Source organism: Ursus arctos, unplaced genomic scaffold, assembly GCF_023065955.2.
Source record: "Ursus arctos isolate Adak ecotype North America unplaced genomic scaffold, UrsArc2.0 scaffold_24, whole genome shotgun sequence".
Taxonomy (NCBI): domain Eukaryota; kingdom Metazoa; phylum Chordata; class Mammalia; order Carnivora; family Ursidae; genus Ursus; species Ursus arctos.
Window position 1 is genome coordinate 5,899,999 of NW_026622919.1, and position 17,922 is coordinate 5,917,920.

Sequence of the window (17,922 nt, forward strand, 5' to 3'; positions counted from 1 at the left end):
AGTGGAAAAAAGACAGTCTCTTCAACAAATGGTGTTGGGAAAATTGGACAGCCACATGCAGAAGAATGAAACTGGACCATTTTCTTACACCAAACACAAAAATAGACTCAAAATGGATGAAAGACCTAAATGTGAGACAGGAATCCACCCTAGAGGAGAACACAGGCAGGAACCTCTCTGACCTCAGCCACAGCAACTTCTGGCTAGACACATCTCCAAAGGCAAGGGAAACGAAAGCAAAAATGAACTAATGGGACTTCATCAAGATAAAAAGCTTTTGCACAGCAAAGGAAACAGTCAACAAAATCAAAAGACAACCGACAGAACGGGAGAAGGTCTTTGCAAATGTCTTATCAGATAAAGGGCTAGTATCCAAAATCTCTTAAGAACGTATCAAACTCAACACCCAAAGAACAAATAATCCAGTCAAGAAATGGGCAGAAGACATGAACAGACCTTTCTCCAAGGAAGACTTCCAAATGGCCACAGACACATGAGAAAATGTTCCATATCTCTCGGCATCAGGGAAATACAGATCCAAACCACACTGAGATACCGCCTCACACCAATTAGAATGGCTAAAATTAACAAGTTAGGAAACGACGGATGTTGGTGAGGATGAGGAGAAAGGAGAACCCTCGTACACTGTTGTGGGAATGCGAGCTGGTACAGCCACTCTGGAAAACAGTATGGAGGTTCCTCAAAAAGTTGAGAATAGGAGCGCCTGGGTGGCTCAGTCAGTGAAGTGTCTGCCTTTGGCTCATGTCATGATCCCAGGGTCCCTGATCATGACCTACGTCAGGCTCACTGCTCAGTGGAGACTCTCCCTCTCCCTCTGCTGCTCCCCCTGTTTGTGCTGCTATCTCTCTGTCAAATAAATAAAATAAAATAAAATAAAATAAAAATTGAAAAAAAGAAAGCTATATTAATGGAAAATGAACTAGAAAGAGGAGCCCATGGAGATAGAAAGCCAGCGGCGAGGGTCCAGGTGCCAGCTGGTGAGGCAGCCAGCCATTCTCACCTCCCACTCCAACCCCAGGAACCTTCTCTAGCACTTCATTCCCCAAACACTAACTCCAGACTTCTCTGTCTGGCATTCTGGACTCATTTTTTTTTAAGTATTTTTTAAAAGATTTTATTTATTTATGTGACAGAGAGCGAGAGCACAAGCAGGGGGAGCAGCAGGCAGAGGGAAAAGCAGACTCCCCACTGAGCAGGGAGCCTGATGTGGGACTCGATCCCAGGACCCTGGCATCATGACCTGAGCCAAAGGCAGGTGCTTCACCTAGGGAGCCACCCAGGCACTCCATTCCAGATTCGTTTTTGCCCTGCTTCTTAGCACTTTGGGTGTAAATACCATTTCACTAACTACATTTACGCTTTCTGGGAGCACAGACAATGCCCTCCTGCTTTTGAGTTCCTCTGAGATGATCAGACTGGTTGTTTATGCATTTGTGTCCTAACAGTGGCATAAAAAATGATAGGGAGGACACTGTCTTTGTTTAGGAAAAGACTTGATAAGTGTTTTAGAGAAAGACAAGGGGCGCCTGGGTGGGTCCATAGGGGAAGCGTCTGCCTTCGCTCAGGTCATGATCCCAGGGTCCTGGGATCAAGTCCCACATGAGGCTCCCTGCTCAGTGGGGAGCCTGCTTCTCCCTCTGCCTGGCACTTCCCCTGTTTGTGCTCTATTTCTCTCTCTCTCTCTCTCTGACAAATAAAAAAAATTAAACAAAGACGAGACCCCCAAATGCCTAGGTCTGCGAGTGCCAAAGTGGTGAGAGAACGCACTCGAAAGCTCTACACTGAAAATTGAACCAAAAATTTGGAGCTGGGGGGGCGCCTGGGTGGCTCAGTCGGCTAAGTGTCTGACTCTTGGTTTTGGCTTAGGTCATGGTCTCTGGGTCCTGGGATTGAGGCCCGTGTCAGCCTCCACGCTTGGTGTGTGGGGTGGTGTCTGCTTGAGGATTCTCTCCCTCTCCCACTCCCCCTGCTTGTGCTCCCTCGCTCGCTGTCTCTCTCTCTGTCAAATAAATAAATAAAATCTTAAAAAAAAATAAAAATGAAAATGAAAAATTTTGGAGCTTGATAAGAAAGAGCAGAAAGGAAGGCTGAGCAACGTGAGGGGCCTCAGAGCATCTGGAAACAGCAGGGGACCTTCAGGAAAAAAATGTCCCTGATAGGACTTAAAGTTGTTCTGTTCTACAGTGTAAATCCCTGCCCCTCCCCAACCCTTCAGGCACAACTACACACATAGATTCCTGCAGGAGTGGTTGGTTTAGTGAGAATTCAGGGGCGAGGGATGGTTCACATCTCTGTCAGTGCTGTCGGAAGAGGCCCTACTTCAGTGGGGCTGTGGGAGAATCCCCGACTCAAACCAGTCCAGCCGGGGACCAGAAGCGACCATGCGGGGGCTACATCGGGTGGACAGGACGGGGAGCATTAAAGAAATAGTCAAACCTCCTGCAGAGGCGTGCTCTTTTCAGTGAGCAGTCAGGGCCCAGCGTGCGGGGTGACAGACACGCTTCCTGAAACATAAACAAGGCCCACTCCTCACCGTCTTAGAAAGACTTTCCTTCTGTGGGCTTCTGGGTCACCACTCTGTTCTGGTTCCTCTCCCACTCACTGCTTACCCCTTCCCAGTCACCCCCTCCCCCCATACTGGCTCCTCTCCTGATCAGCCCCTGGATATTGGAGGAGGGAGCGCCTCCTCTCTTCTCTGCTACAGACTTTCTCTAGGCCCCTGGTCCTAAATACCAGATACATTCTGACGACTCCCACCTTCGTATCCGTCTAAGTCTCTCCCCTGACCTCCAGATGCACTTAGCCAATTGCTTTCTCGACACCTCCCCTTGGATGTCTGCTAAGCATCCTGAACTTAAAACACCCAAAACGGGCTCACGGCCTCTCCCCTGCAACGACTTCCTTCTCTTCGTCCTCCCCTTTGCGGTAAAGGTCGCAAGCACTCAGCCGCTCCAGCCACAGCTTGTCAGGTGTAATTCCTTCCTGTTCCTCACTTTCCAAATTCAACTCTCAGCAAGTCCCGTGGGCTCTAACTCCAGATCGCAGCCCTGATCTGTCCCCTTCTCTCACTTCCAGCTCTACCACCCCAGTGCAGGCCTCTACCGAACACCTGCTGTCCCCCCCGCCATGACTTAGCGCCAAACTAGGCCCCTGCTTCTTCTCCAGCTCCCAGTCTCTGCCCAGCAGCCACTGGGACCTTCTCACGACCTAAGTGAGATCGAGTCACTCCCCTGCTGGAACTCCTTGAAACGGCCTTGTAAACCGGAAATCGTATCTATTTTGATCATTGCTCTCTTCTCAGCACTTAACACAGCACCTGGCCCACATTCATAGGACGTTGACAAAGGAGTGCATGAGGGCTTTCCAAAGTCTGGTGAAGTACCCCACAAGAATAGCCACCTGCTTCTGACTTCATGCTTTCCAAGCATCCTTCTGATTCGGCCTCCTGAGTACCTCACAACCAGCTAGGGGACGTCCTGGGAGACACCTGTGACTGATAATAATGCCAGTCAACGTTAACCTCTATGCGGGGTTTCCTGCGTACTCTGCACTGTTCTAAATGCATAACTCATAATAACCCTCTGAGGAGAGAAATACTATCACTCCCACTTCAGAGGCGAGAAAAACAAGGCCCAGAGGGTCCGACTAACTTGCCACAAGGCACATGGCTAATAATGGGTAAAGCAGGATTCAAGTCAGGCAGTCTGGCTCCAGAGGCTAGGTTCATTCGTTTTCTTTCTTTCGTGCTTTCTTTTTTTTTTTTTTTTTAAGGTCTTTCCTTTTTTTTTTTTTTTTTTAAGATTTATTTATTTATTTATTTGACAGAGAGAGAGAGAGAGACAGCGAGAGAGGGAACACAAGCGGGGGGGGGGGGGGTGGGAGAGGAAGAAGCAGGCTCCCAGCGTAGAAGCCCAACGTGGGGCTCGATCCCAGAAAGCGGGGATCACACCCTGAGCCGAAGGCAGACGCTTAACGACTGAGCCACCCAGGCACCCCACGTTCGTCCGTTTTCTTTCTTTCTTTCTTCCTTTCTTTCTTTCTTTCTTTCTTTCTTTCTTTCTTTCTTTCTTTCTTTTTCTTTCACAGCTTTATTGAGATACAATTCACATGCCAAACATTCACCCATTTAAAGTATATCTCAATGGCTTTTAGTATATTCACAGAGTTTTGCAACCCTCATAACAACCAATTATAGAATATTTCTGGGACCTGAAAAAGATACCTTATCCTCCCTAACAGTCATGTGCATTTTTCCCCCATCTCCACCCCTGGCCTCAGGCAACCACTAAACTACTTTCTTTCTTTATCGACTATCTATTCTGGACATTTCATATAAGTGGAATCGTACAATATGGGATCTTTTGTGACTGGCTTAGTTCACTTAGGAGAATATTTTCAAGATCTTCCACGTCGTAACATGTATCAGTACGTCATTCCTTTTATTTTTATTTTATTTTATTTTATTTAAGTAAGCTCCACACCCAGTGTGGAGCCCAACGCAGGGCCTGAACTCACAACCCCGAGATCAAGATCTGAGCTGAGATCACGAGTCAGACGCTCAACCAACTGAGCCCCCCGGCACCCTTTCATTCCTCTTAATTACTAGTAATAGTCTATTATTTGAATAGACTGCATTTTATTTATCCATTCATTTACTGATGGACATTAGAGTTGTTTCCACTTTCTTTGGCTATTACGAATAATGCTGCTATGATCATTTGTGCATAAGTTTTTGCGTGGACGTGTGTTTTCATTTCTCGTGGGTATTACCTAGGAGTGAAACCGCTGAGTCACATGAGAGATACAGTGACAAGTTTCTTTCTTTCTTCCTTTTTTTTTTTTCACATGCAGGGTTTTGTGGGTTTTTTTTTTAAGATTTTATTTATTTATTTGAGAGAGAGAGAAAGAAATGTAGAGTGCACAAGCAGGGGGAGGGGCAGAGGGGGAGGGAGAATGGACCCCCGCTGAGCCTGGAGCTTGATCCCAGGACCCTGAGATCCTGACCTGAGCAGAAATCAAGAGTTGGACGCTTAACCAACTGAGCCACCCAGGCGCACCAGATTCTTTTTTAAAATTTTTTATTTAAATTCAATTTAGTTAACAGAGACAAGTTTCTTAAATGCCTCCGTATGTAGCCTCCTGTAGTAAAGAATACCATGAACCAAATGACGGGTTTGGTGTTTACATCAGTCTTGGGATTCTTAGTATAGTTGACATCTGCCTGGCCTTCTGGGTGACCTAAAACCCAAGAAGTGAGGGGTTCCCTCTGAGGATGACAGAGAAGGTCCCCAGAGGAGAAACTTGCCAGTTGCGGATTCCTCATGTCAGGTCACCCCCCGACAAGGTTGGTGCCCCTTCCTTTTCCAGAGGGAGAAATGGGTTTGTATCCGTTTACCTGTACCTTTTCACTCACGGTCCTTTCTGATCAAGGGCAGAAACTCGCAAGGGGACAGGTCAGTGACTGTATGTGCTGTCCATATGGAGGAATGAACTATTCCTATTTTTAAAAATAGGTCCTTTTAGGGATCAAGTGTAACAGAAATCCCATCAGTACCTTTCCCAGCCCTTCAGCGCGTGCTCAGCGCTTACCAGCCCTTCAGGAGCGAGGCTGCCTCCACTCAGGGTGATGGGTCTTTCTCCCCCAGGAGCTTGTCTCAGCTTCCAGGATCAGGATGTGCAGATGAATGGAAGTTAGCTGTGGAATCTGCTTGACCAGCAAGCCTCAAACGAGGAGCCAAGGAGCCTAAATGTTTGAGAGGGGATTGCTTTGAGACTTGCCCCCGGGGCAGCACCTGAGACTTCCCCTTCACATTTCTCTGCTCAGCTCCTGACAGTCCCTTCCTGGGTTGGTGATGTCACATGCCTCCGCTGTCACCTCTCCTTCTTCATCGCCATCTTCCCTACCTCGGGGGGCCAGCCTCAGGGGCCCGTTGGTGCCATAATGGCTGGTGTGATCAATGTCACCTAATAAACACGGGAGCCTCCCTGGGAAAACATTCTGCCGGGGCTCAGAAGACAGCCCTGCGGCTGAGCAGCTCGTCTTGGGTGTAAAGGCCAACCAACACAGGTTGTTGCCTTGGTTTTGTTTTGATTTTATCATGGGTGTGGCTAGTGTGTTGTTCAGTGTGCCAAACGAACTTTAGTAGTCCCTGAACGTCTTTACTGGACTGAAGTTCAGAGCTGTTTGCATGTCGCGTAATAAAGCCTTGAATTAACTCACTGCCTTTCCTCTGGGTCCTCGCAGAGCTTCTTCCTGACGACCTCCCTTCTGCCTAGGACATCTCCGTGAGATGGGCTGCCGTCAGTAAGATCAGAGGCATATTCTCGAAGGCAGAAAAGTAGGGCAACCAGGCTAAGTGGTTTTGCTCAGGATCACACAATAAGTAGGCTGTGGGTTGAAGCTGAAAATAAGCCCTAAGCTTGTCAGTCATCACACCCTTCCCTCAGCGGGAAACCTTAAGCTCCCTCTCCACTGAAGGCTGAATTTTCCAGGGAGGGGGGCACGTCATGTAGGGAGCGGGTGCCTGCCACACACACCCCCGGGGACCCCAGCCGACTGGAATGTGCCCTTCCAGCTTCTAGACCAGAGGGGAAATCTGAGCTTAACCTGAAGGTAGAGTATACAGCTTTATTTTCTTTATGCTTGATAAAGGGCCTGGCTATTCCCGGCTATTCCAGGCTATTCCAAGGGCGGAGAGTTGCAATTTGGCCAAAGTTGTCCATCTGTAGACTGCAGATTAGAGAACTGAAAAAGTGATTAAGATCAAATTTACCTGATGGGGAAAAGAAAGAGAAGGGGGGAAGGAAGGAAGGAAGGAAGGGAGGGAGGGAGGGAGGGAGGGGGGAAGTTAATTAGTTCAAACAAAAAATACACAACGGAATTTATTTTCTATTCGGGATTGTAATACTAGTTGCTTGAAATAGCTCATGATCTTCTAGATACGAGTAATGCATAAGTGGCCATCTAGGAAGAAAAATATGTTTCTAAAAGATAAACATTTGAATTTCCCCTTTGCAATGCACTCTCGATGGGGGTAATATTGCCCCTAAAGGGGAAAAGAGGAAATTGGTTCTTGGAAGATGAAAAAATCTCAGATATTATAACTGTTTGTGGGCCTCTAAAGCTCAGCTCTGCCCAACAAAATCTTATTTCTTGATTTTTAATTTTCATCATCAAGAAGAATTTGAATTCAATTTACCTTTTCTCTTTTGGGGAAAATAATGAAATTTTGAAAACATTTAAAAGGCCATTTTATGGAGAGGTTTGCTTTCTCCTACAAAGTCTCCGTCCACCACCGCCTACCGTTAGCTCTTATCTTTTCTAGAAGCCTTAACCATTAATTGTGAGTGGGACTCCCAGGGTCATGTCATTGGAATCACGGCAGTCCGTCTTGCATAATCTGGAGGTCGGCATCCTGCTGGGATTTGTCCAGCAGAGATACGTGAGCCCTGGGGAAAAACATGTCTCGTGGCTCAGGCTGTGTCTATCCCCAGTGCTTCTCAGCCACGTGGCTCTCTCAGGTGATGGTTTATGCTTGCAAGTGGTTTAATCTCAAGAATGTCATAAATGCAAACTTTGAAAAGGGAGGTGGGAGAAATCTCTTAAAGTTTTTTTTTTTTTTTAAGATTTTATTTATTCATTTGAGAGAGAGAGACTGAAAGAGAGAGAACATGAACTGGGGGGGGCAGAGGGAGAGGGAGAAGGAGGCTCCCCACTGAGCAGGGAGCCGGCCATGAGGCTCAATCCTAGGACCCTCAGATCATGACCTGAGCTCAAAGCAGATGCTTAACCAACTGAGCCACCCAGGGGCCCCTCTCTAAAATTTTGTTCCAGTGCCAACACTGAATCATGAGCCTCACTGTTTAAAAACAAGTGTATGTCCCCAAATACTGGACCTTAGAATCTGCAGACCTAGAACCTTGCTTGCTGCAGCTCCCCGGGGTCTACTAGGCAAAGGCAGCATGCCCAGGTCCCTCGGGTGGTGGCTTGTTGGGGGTAGGTATGGAGACAGAGGTTGGTGGACTCCAAGACTGGAGGAGGATGAGGACCCTTGCCTGATCACGTGAGATAATGTATGTAAAGACGCTTTTGAACTGCAAAGTGTATCACCACGTAAACCCTCCTTCTAACTGTGTGAGTAAGTTACAGGAGGGAAGGCAGGCTTATTTAAGGACGATGACCAGATCCCTGCCTTGATTTTTACCACAAAAAGTTGAAATAATTGATGGCTGTTTGTAAAACCCTTTTTCTATCTTTGGGCGACAGAGCCTTCTTGAGAGCGTGTGATCTGTTATCAGCTGTCGTCCCACCTGGCCTTCCGCAGCCTGGTCTCGCATTGCTGGCTGCTTACTTACTTTTCATTGCCATCCTGTCCTTTCTTCTTGTGTCCATAGAAACTGCGAGTAATGCAGGGGCTTGTCCTTTCATGGGGCCTCTAAGATTCTCACAGCTTTGCTCTGAGCCCCAGAGCTTTCCCCCTTAAGCCAGAAATAGAGCTGGCCTATCTACTGGCCGTGTCTGCTAACTCAAACCCAAAGTGTCCCCTCTTCCATCTGAATGCCGCTTGCAGCACGTCCCGCGGAGAGGGCCCTCGCTCAGGGTTTGGCTGTGGGCAACCAGAGGCCTGACGCTTTGATAAGCCAGCTACTACGGTCATTGTGCAGAAAGCTCTGTGCCCCAGGTGAAAAGGCACACGTACTGAAAAACCCAGCCTTGCTCTCAGGCCAAGGAGGTGCATTAAATGTTTTTCTTCACGTTTGTGCCTTTTACGGGTTTGGCTGACAGAGGAATTTGTGAGAAGGTTCTTAATACGTTGGGTGCAGTCAGCACTTCAGTGTTCTGCTCCTGAGGGAGAAGGTTTGGGGGTTTTGTGGGGCAGAGTGAGATACACCCAAGTTTGAATTACAGATCTGACACGTACTGGTTATGGGACTCGTCTAAGCCCCGGTTTCCTCAACCGAAAAAGTTGGAAAACCGTGGAACCTTCTCATTGGCTTGCTAATTGAGACCATGAGGTAGTGGGTGGGAGATACTAGGCACAGCACCCAGCATATAGTAAGTGCTCAGTACCCAGTACGTGTGGCTGTTGTGAGTCTCGGTGAAATGGGGAGCTGAATAAGAAAGGGGAAAAGCCTGCTTTGGAAGAGAAGGAGCTAAATTAAATGCCACACAGAATTTTACAAACCTAACTTTAAAAAAAAAAGATACAGGGGCACCTGGGTGGCACAGCGGTTGAGCGTCCGCCTTCGGCTCAGGGCGTGATCCCAGCGTTATGGGATCGAGCCCCACATCAGGCTCCTCCGCTATGAGCCTGCTTCTTCCTCTCCCACTCCCCCTGCTTATGTTCCCTGTCTCGCTGGCTGTCTCTCTCTGTCAAATAAATTTAAGAAAAAAAAGATGTATGGTATATGGTGAGAAATAGGTCGCTTCCCAGCCCCATCCCCTTCCTCCCAGGCGCCCTCCCCAGGGGCAACTAATACCCAATTTTCCTGAGTATCCTCCCAGAAATTTTCATTATTGAAAAAAGCTACTTGTGAGGGAAATTCAGGGCTTTTTTGTTTGCTTTTAAGATTTTTTTTTTAAGGTAGGCATGCTCCAGGCTGTGGAGCCCAGCGTGGGGCTCGAACTCACAACCCCGAGATCAAGAGTTGCAGGCTCCACCAAGTGAGCCAGCCAGGCAGGCGCCCCAGGTGAGGGAAATTCGTTTGGATGAGCCCGGTGATGGGATGACTTGCTTAACATCAGGCCGAACAGCTTGCTAATAAAGACAGCTGTCTGTATGGTCTTGTTGGATCCTGAGTTTAGGGACTATTTTGACAGCATAGCTAGTTCTCAGCAGCCTGGGCTAGACAGGATAAAGTCTTTCCAGCTATAATAAGACGCATGGGCTCAGAAAAGCGATATGATTCAGAAGCAGGACTCACAGCTCCCAGAGCAGAGAGCCCCTCATCTGTGATGGAGGATGTCAGGGTAGGGCAAAGCCACGCCGTGAGATCTGAACTCTGGACTGCGGACTCATTCCCGACATTCCCCATTTGCCAAGCCCACATTGCCGACATTCCCGCGGGGCTTAGCTTCTCTGCTTTCCTCCTGGGCAGAGATACTTGAGGTCGCATAGCTTCGCCCTCAGCTGCTGGAGGGTCCGAAGGACAGGTCCGAGACGACAGTGAGCAGAGGCCATGTGAGAGAAGCAGGGATCCGCATTCTGTCCCTGGGCTGCTGGAGTCCAGCGTCTATTCCGTAAAATCCACAGATCTTATATTTATCCACGATCCACTTGGTAAATTTAAACCTGCCGGAGGCCTAAGATGCACCTGTTTATTGGATAAACAGGGCTATTTGCTGCCACACTGTTAGCAGGGTAACCGTGTGTATATATATAGAGCTAAGAGAGCTCGCTCACTTGCATTCAATCTTCTGTCAAGCAAATGGGTATTTAATCACCCCAATTGAAAGAGGTTCTGTGACCTCGGTAACACATTCCAGTACTTAACCCTATGTCAGAAAGTTCCTCCTTCGGGGTGCCTGGGTAGCGCAGTCATTAAGCGTCTTCGGATCCTGGCGTTCCGGAATCGAGTCCCACATCCAGCTCCTCCGCTGGGAGCCTGCTTCTTCCTCTCCCACTCCCCTGCTGTGTTCCCTCTCTCGCTGGCTGTCTCTCTCTGTCAAATAAATAAATAAAATCTTTAAAAAAAAGAAAGAAAGAAAGAAAGAAAGAAAGAAAAGAAAGAAAGAAAGAAAGAAAGAAAGAAAGAAAGAAAGAAAGAAAGAAAGTTCCTCCTTGGATCTAACCCGAATTCACTGAGCTGGAATTTGTCTGTTGTCCAGTAATTAAGGAAAATGGTGGTGATCATCTTCCACGTGCTTGAAGACACTTAAGAGCTTTTGTCCCTTTAACACTAAATGAAAGCCCATCGGAGTTCTTTCATCTTCCACTTACACTCCGTTTCTAACCCCGCAAGTACTCCTGTGGTTCAGGTCTGCTTGGTCTCCTTTTCATGACCTCGGAGCCAGGCCAGAGGCTCGTGAAGAGCTTTCCCTGCACACCATCAGGAAGGACCCCTGATATGGCATCTTTTACTCTTCTTTTTCACTTCTCACATGCATCCTACAAGCCTTGGGAGCCAGGCGCCTGCCTGCTTCATCTCCGGCCTGTGTGTATATCTAAGCACACTTTAATAAAAGCAAAAAGATTTTCCCCGTCTGACATCCCTAAATATCAGAGTGAGTGAATAAAAACGCTCCCTTCTGGTCTCCAGGCAATTCTGGTATTTATTGATCTGAGCTCATGATGATACTTTTAGAGATTTCATTTTCCTAAAGCTCAAACGCTCTTGTTAACTTGGGAGTGGATTCTTGAGCAGAGCCCAAGACTCAGGAGCTTGGGAGTTGATTCCTAGCCCCAGAAAGTCTGCCAGCAAGACTTTGAAGCAAGTCGCTTTATTACTTTGGCGCTCAGAGCAGGAGAACAGAGATGGCATCAGTAAACTTCCCTGCGTTTTATGACAGGTTAAAGTCTCATAAAACACTCAGCTACACAAAGGAGGAGGAGGAGGAGGAGGAGGAGGAGGGAGGTGGGGGGAGGAGGAGAAACTGGAAAAACAAAAAGCATTCGAATTAATTTACCAGCAATCCTATCTTATTTTTCAGAGAAAACGAGCCTAAAGAAAGCAAGAAAATGTACATTGCTAACGAGTCCTCACAACCCCCTACCGTCATCATGACTGGGGGCTCTGAAGCCTAGTTGGATGAGATCGTTGGGCCAAGTGCCTAGCACAGGGTTGGTACTCAATTCAACATAGTTGGTACTAAAACATAGTTGGTACTCAATTCAAGCTGGTTCTTTTCCTGATTATATTGCTCATAACAAGAAGCGTGGAAGGAGCAATGGAGTCGACATTATTCTGGTTGCCAATTAAAACCCTTAGTTGTATCGTCATAGAAAACACAGCCAGTAAAGGGCATCTGTGGTCACACTGCTCAGGGAAAGTTGTTCCCGGTGACAGTCTGGTTTAGGTTGTCTGGCCACCTTGGGAGAGGCTTTGGGGGTGACCATGAATTCCCACAACCAGTCTGGTTCCTCTCGGTCCTGACCGACAATCATCTTAATACCATGGTCCAGATGCCATAATAACAGTAATAATAATAACGCTGGACATTTCTTAAGAGTTTTACTGAGGGCCAGGCTCTGACTTAAACACACTGAGTGCATTATTACGTTTAGGCCCCTAAGACAAAATGTTCAGACGCTGACGATCCCCGCCAGAGGGAGGACACCACAACGCTTGCCGCTGAACCACCTAAATCTGAAAAAGTTTGAGAAGAGAGAATAAATTCCATAGCGTTCTACCCTTAGGCCATAAAACCAGAAGAATAGTCTAGCAGAGACGGAAGACGTGTTTCACACAAGAAGGCGGGGAAAGTGCGACTCTGGGGTTTATTAAATGGAAAAATATTACTTCTGGTCTTCGGTAACCACGAGGAATTGAAACTTGTGGTTAAAGATTTGGGGGTTTGGGGCCCCTGGCTGGCTCCGTTGGTTAAGTGTCGGCCTTGAGCTCAGGTGATGATCCCAGGGTCCTGGGATTGAGCCCCACACTGAGCCCCACATCAGGCTCCCTGCTCAGCGGGAAACCTGCTGCTCCCTCTGCCTGCTGCTCCCCCTACTTGTTCTCTCTCTCTCTCTGTGTCAAATAATACATAAAATCTTAAAAAAAAGAAAAAAAAGATTTGTGGATTAGGAAGAGTGAGAGGGGAGTCTTGTTCATTCCTGATTTCTGTTTTGGTTCCAGGGAAATAGGGCTTCCATTGCACCCGGTGCAACTGGATATTTCCTCCACGCTCCATCGCTGGGACCTGGCAAGCGACATTTCCTGGCACTCAAGAGCAGCCAGTCCCGGCAGCCGTGAGGTCAAATCCATTTTTGGAGCCAAACACCAGCATTCCTTCACAGTTAGCGTTACAACCTCACGGGAAACTCTTGCCTGTTTAGATGGACCTCTACTGGCAGCCAAAGGGAGTTGCCCAATATTCTCGCCTATGTAAGATAGCACCCCAACATGTTGGACTCCTTGTCACCATAGAAGCCTCTCGCTTCTTTTGCTAATTGCCTTGTGGTTGATGATGACAGGCAGGGTTGACAGCACGAGCAAGTCGAAGTTATTCCACTTGCTAATTAAAGCTGCGAAGTACACTTTTATGTAAAACACGAAGCCGCCGGATGTTTGGATGAGCCCAACCTCCTGGCCTTGGCAGCGACGGCCTTGAATTGGAAATGAGACACTTGCCTATCAAGGGTATAACCTGCCCAGCTACAGGGTGCCAGTGGGATGTTTCCTCTCTCGAGGAGCCTTGAGGCTTTGTGGGAGAAGCTGCACACTGGTGCTCACTTTTAAGAGGATGTCCTGTCAAACGGTGTAGTGCTTGACGCCATGATGTCGCATTGTACTAATAAAACTGTTTTTTTTTTTTTTAGAAAAAAAGAAAAGATGACTTTATAGGAGAAATAATGGTGATAATCTAGGAACCATTTCGAGATCATTGGAAAATTGAGAACATAGGTGCATCTGTTCAAGAGGCAAGCACTGAAAGACACAGCCTGATGATTTTTTAGTAAGTATGGAAATGGATCCATATGGGGTTAGATGAAGAAAGGGAACGCTGAGATGTGAATGTTAAAAAGTTTATGACTAAGAAACATCTTGCAGGGGCGCCTGGGGGCTCAGTCGGTGAAGCGTCTGCCTTCGGCTCAGGTCATGATCTCGGGGTCCTGGGATCGAGCCCCTTGTTGGGCACCCTGCTCAGTGGGGAGTCTGTTTCTCCTTCTCCCTCTGCCCCTACTCGTGTGCCCACTCTCTCTCTTTCTCTCAAAAAAATACAAAATCTTAAAAAAAAAAAAAAAGAAATATTTTGCAGCACTTTTATGCTGCATTACCTAATTTTGCTTCATTTTCATGTCAGCTCTGTTTTGGGTTGTATCATTATCCTCATTTTTCCAGACGGGAAAACTAAGTCACAAACAAGTCATATCTCCTGTCAGGGATCACACAGTCACTTAGCAGAAAGGCTACCACTAGAATCACTCTTTTTTTTTTTTTTTAGATTTTATTTATTTATTAGAGAGAGCGGAAGAAAGCACTAGGAGGGGGAGGGGCAGAGAGAGAAGGAGAGGCAGGCTCCCCTCTGTGCAGGGAGCCCAACACAGGGCTCAATCCCAGGACCCCGAGATCATGACCAGAGTCGGAGGCAGACGCCCAACCGACTGAGCCACCCAGGTGCCCCTAGAACCGCTTCTCCTGCCCAGAAATCCTGCTTTTGCTTTCCTGTGTCTCCTAGGTCGGTCCTCCTGTCCTCAAGCTGGAAGCCCGGGAGTCATCTTTTCCTTCTTGCTGTCACTCACCTCTCCCTTCTGAGGCAGCAACATGCAACCACACGTCTCCACGCTCCCTCGCTGCAACCTGCGGTTTCTCCCGGCAGTAAAGATCTCAAGCCCGCCCGTCCCACAGCCCCTCCGGCCATCTCTGACTCACCAGCCTAGTCCAGACTCACTTAAATGGTTGCAACAAGCTTCTGAAATTGTGGTTAAATATTTATTTGTTTACTGATTTGTCCTCCACACCCCCGCCCCTTGCAGGATTGTAGGCTGCTAGGCCAGAGCAGGAACCTGGTCCTTTTAAATTCACCAGTGCCTAGCTCATAATGCACCTTCAATACGTGTTTGTGGAGCGAATGAGGAAAAACATGCTAATTCAGCAAGTCCACGGTCTAGTAAAAGCGTGTCTGGGCCCCAACTGCAGGGATTCTACTTTATCTGGGACAGCGCCAGGAATCGATATGTTCTTTAATATTCAACGTATCTTAAAAACTTTCTATTGTGGTAGCATATACGTAATCCTTACCATTTTAACCATTAAAAGTGCACAGTTCAGCCACATTAAGTACAGTCACGCGGTTGTGCAACCATCGCTACCACCCATCTGCCGAGCTTCTTCATCTTTCCAAACAGAAACTCTGTCCCTGGCACACACTGCCCCCTCCCCCCTCCACTGCCTCTCTCTTCCTCCTGGCTTAGATCCCATGCTCCAAAGGGACACCTGTCCTACGCGCACGCTCTACACCCCAGCCCTTCTCCTTTGGCAGTATCAGCCTGGCAAAATCCCATCCTGGCTAAACCAGGCCCTTCACCTGCACTGTGCCTGCAACTAGGCAACTGGATTTAACTGGTTAAAAACAGGCAGCCAGGCTGAGTGGCCTCTTTTGAATTTACAATCACAAAACCCAGTGGGGGCGCCTGGTGGCTCAGTTGGTTAAGCTTTTTGCCTTCAGCTCCAGTCATGGTCTTGGGTCCTGGGATGGAGCCCCATATCAGGCTCCTTGCTTGGGAGGGGGGAGTCTGCTTCTGCCCCTCCCCACCATTCATGCTCTCTCTCACTCTCTCGCTCAAATAAATCAATAAAATGTTTTTTAAAAAATCTTAAAAACAACAACAACACAAAAACCAGTGGGACCTCAGCAGCACCTGCAATGTTTCCTGAATCGATTTCATCCCCCATGGTCCAAAAGTTCAGTTTCATGCCTTCTGACCAAAACAAACTTTCTGCACTCTTCTCCCCTCCCCCACCTCAGGGGTCCACCCCACTCCTTTAACTGAGAGGCCAGAAGTCGCCAGTGCAGAGAGGTTGCAATTTCCCACAACCACTGCCACACACTCACCTGTACCCGTTCTCACCTGTGCTGCTCATTGTCTGAAAGTGCCTGAGCTGCCGGGACTTTGCTCCCCAATTCCCTCTTCTCTCCTGCATCCCAGAGTTTCCCTCTCTACTTGATAATTCCCTTGAACATACAAAGCAAGCCCTAACAGGTCCTATATTTAGAATCCCTTCCTTGGGGCCCCCCGGGTGGCTCAAATGGTTAAGTGTCTGTCTGCCTTCTGCTCAGGTCATGATCCCGGAGTCCTGGGATCAGGCCCTGCATTGGGCTCCTGGCTTGGCGGGGAGTCTGCTTCTCCCTCTCCCTCTGCCTGTCCACCTGCTCATGCTCTCTCTCTCTGTATCTCTCTGTCTCAAATAAATAAATAAAGCCCTTAAAAAAAAAAAGACAACTTTCCTTTAAAAAAAAAAATAAAATCCCTTCCTTGGGGGCACATGGGTGGCTTAGTTGGTTAAGTATCTGCCTTCAGCTCAGGTCATGATCTCCAGGTCCTGGGATCCCGACTCAGCGGGAAGTCTGCTTGTCCCTCTCCCAGTGCCCCTTCCTTCCTTTCCCCACTCACGCTCTCTCTCTCAAATGAACAAATAAAATCTTTTTAAAAATAAATAAAATAAAATCCCTTCCTTGGCCTTTAAATCCCATTCTTTGCTTGGCTTTATAGAAAAGCTTTTTTTTTTTTAAAGATTTAATTTTTTTTTTCTAAAGATTTTATTTATTTATTTAACAGAGAGAGACAGCCAGCGAGAGAGGGAACACAAGCAGGGGGAGTGGGAGAGGAAGAAGCACGCTCATAACGGAGGAGCCTGATGTGGGACTCGATCCCAGAACGCCGGGATCACGCCCCGAGCCAAAGGCAGACGCTTAACGACTGAGCCACCCAGGCGCCCCTAAAGATTTAATTTTTTTAAGTAATCTCTACAACCAATGTGGGGCTCGAACCCACAACCCTGAGATCAAGAGCCACACACTCCACCAACTGAGCCAGCCAGAGGCCCCTATAGCAAAACTCTTCTATAAGAGCTGCCCTTCCTTGCTGCCTGCACTTCCTTACTTACATTGTCTCTCCCCACAGTTCTTTATCTCCCCCCAATAAGACTCTCACCCCACCGTGCTACCTAGACTCTTCTTGTCCATTTCACCAACAATCTCCAAATTCTTTGGTTGCCTCTGTCTTCATCTTACCCGTCCTCCTTGGTGACATTGGACATGGCTGACTACCCCCTCCTTACGGAAACACTTAATTTCCCCCATCGATAAAAGAGGCATAGTCACAATATCTATTCTGTGTGATTATTGTGGGAACTACATGAGATAAAGTGCATAAAACCCTTAGACTTTCCCTGGTGCTCAATACCTCCAGCTCGTCTTTAATATTTTCATCATTCATGAGATAATGGGTTCATGTAATATTTGTCCAACGAAAACTCAGTTTGTAAAAAAAAATAAAAATAAAAAGCTAAAGGACATCAGAGGCTCAAATAAATTTTTAAAAATGAAAAATGTTAAGGGAGAAGAAAAGGGAGAGTCTCATACGTAGAATGCTTTAAAGGAATATAAAAACCAATATTGGAGAAACTTCCTTGTATTAAAATTGCTAATGCTTCTTTCTCGGAGGCTTAGGAACAGTGGGGAAATTTCCACCCTTTGGATGCATCAATTCCATTGGAGCTCACAGCCAAAATTGAACTGACTTCATCTCCTTAATGAACAGGATGTGTTCTAATGAAAGAGTGATGTGAAAACTGAAACAGAAGGCATAGAGGAGCGCCAGCCTCCTCTGAACTTGACTCTGGTGTCCCTACAGAGAGCAGTCAAGACCAGAGTCCATTTGCTTATCTGCACTTTTATTTTTTTATTTATTTGTACTGTGGCGCTAAGTGCCACCCACCCAGATAATGGCCACACCAATGGCCTTTACTGGTATTTCTCAGCCGCAGGCAGCTGAGGATCCCAAGGGAGTACACAGGGGCGTGAGTCCCCAATTTCTCTGGGCCCATAGCAATTCACATTCTGATTCCTGTAATCTAGGACATATTGGGAAGGTCCCAGAATCCCCATGACTCAGGTATTCAGTAAACGTTGTCTCTCAGAGTCTGGTCCAAAGAAGAACAGCCTAAGAATTATTGCAGCTGCTTCCTGAAAATGCACATTTCTGGGGTGTCCAGCTGTTCAGTTGGTAGAGCATGAGACCC

The 17,922-nt window shown here is 47.4% G+C and overlaps 2 long non-coding RNA genes across 2 annotated transcripts in view; one reads left to right on the forward strand and one right to left on the reverse strand.

Moving 5' to 3' along the window:
• LOC113244636 (uncharacterized) overlaps window positions 1-16,146 on the forward strand; it is a 30,116-nt gene extending 13,970 nt beyond the window's left edge. Inside the window, exons 2-4 of the long non-coding RNA XR_003312449.4 lie at window positions 11,672-11,801; window positions 13,497-13,633; window positions 14,357-16,146. This is a non-coding gene — a long non-coding RNA (uncharacterized LOC113244636). The remainder of the gene's footprint in view (window positions 1-11,671; window positions 11,802-13,496; window positions 13,634-14,356) is intronic.
• LOC125283686 (uncharacterized) lies at window positions 7,630-14,567 on the reverse strand. The gene is made up of 2 exons (XR_007191652.2): window positions 14,421-14,567; window positions 7,630-10,683 (listed from the first exon to the last, which is right to left on the reverse strand). It is a non-coding gene; the product is annotated as an uncharacterized LOC125283686 (long non-coding RNA).
• Window positions 16,147-17,922: the final 1,776 nt, after the last annotated feature.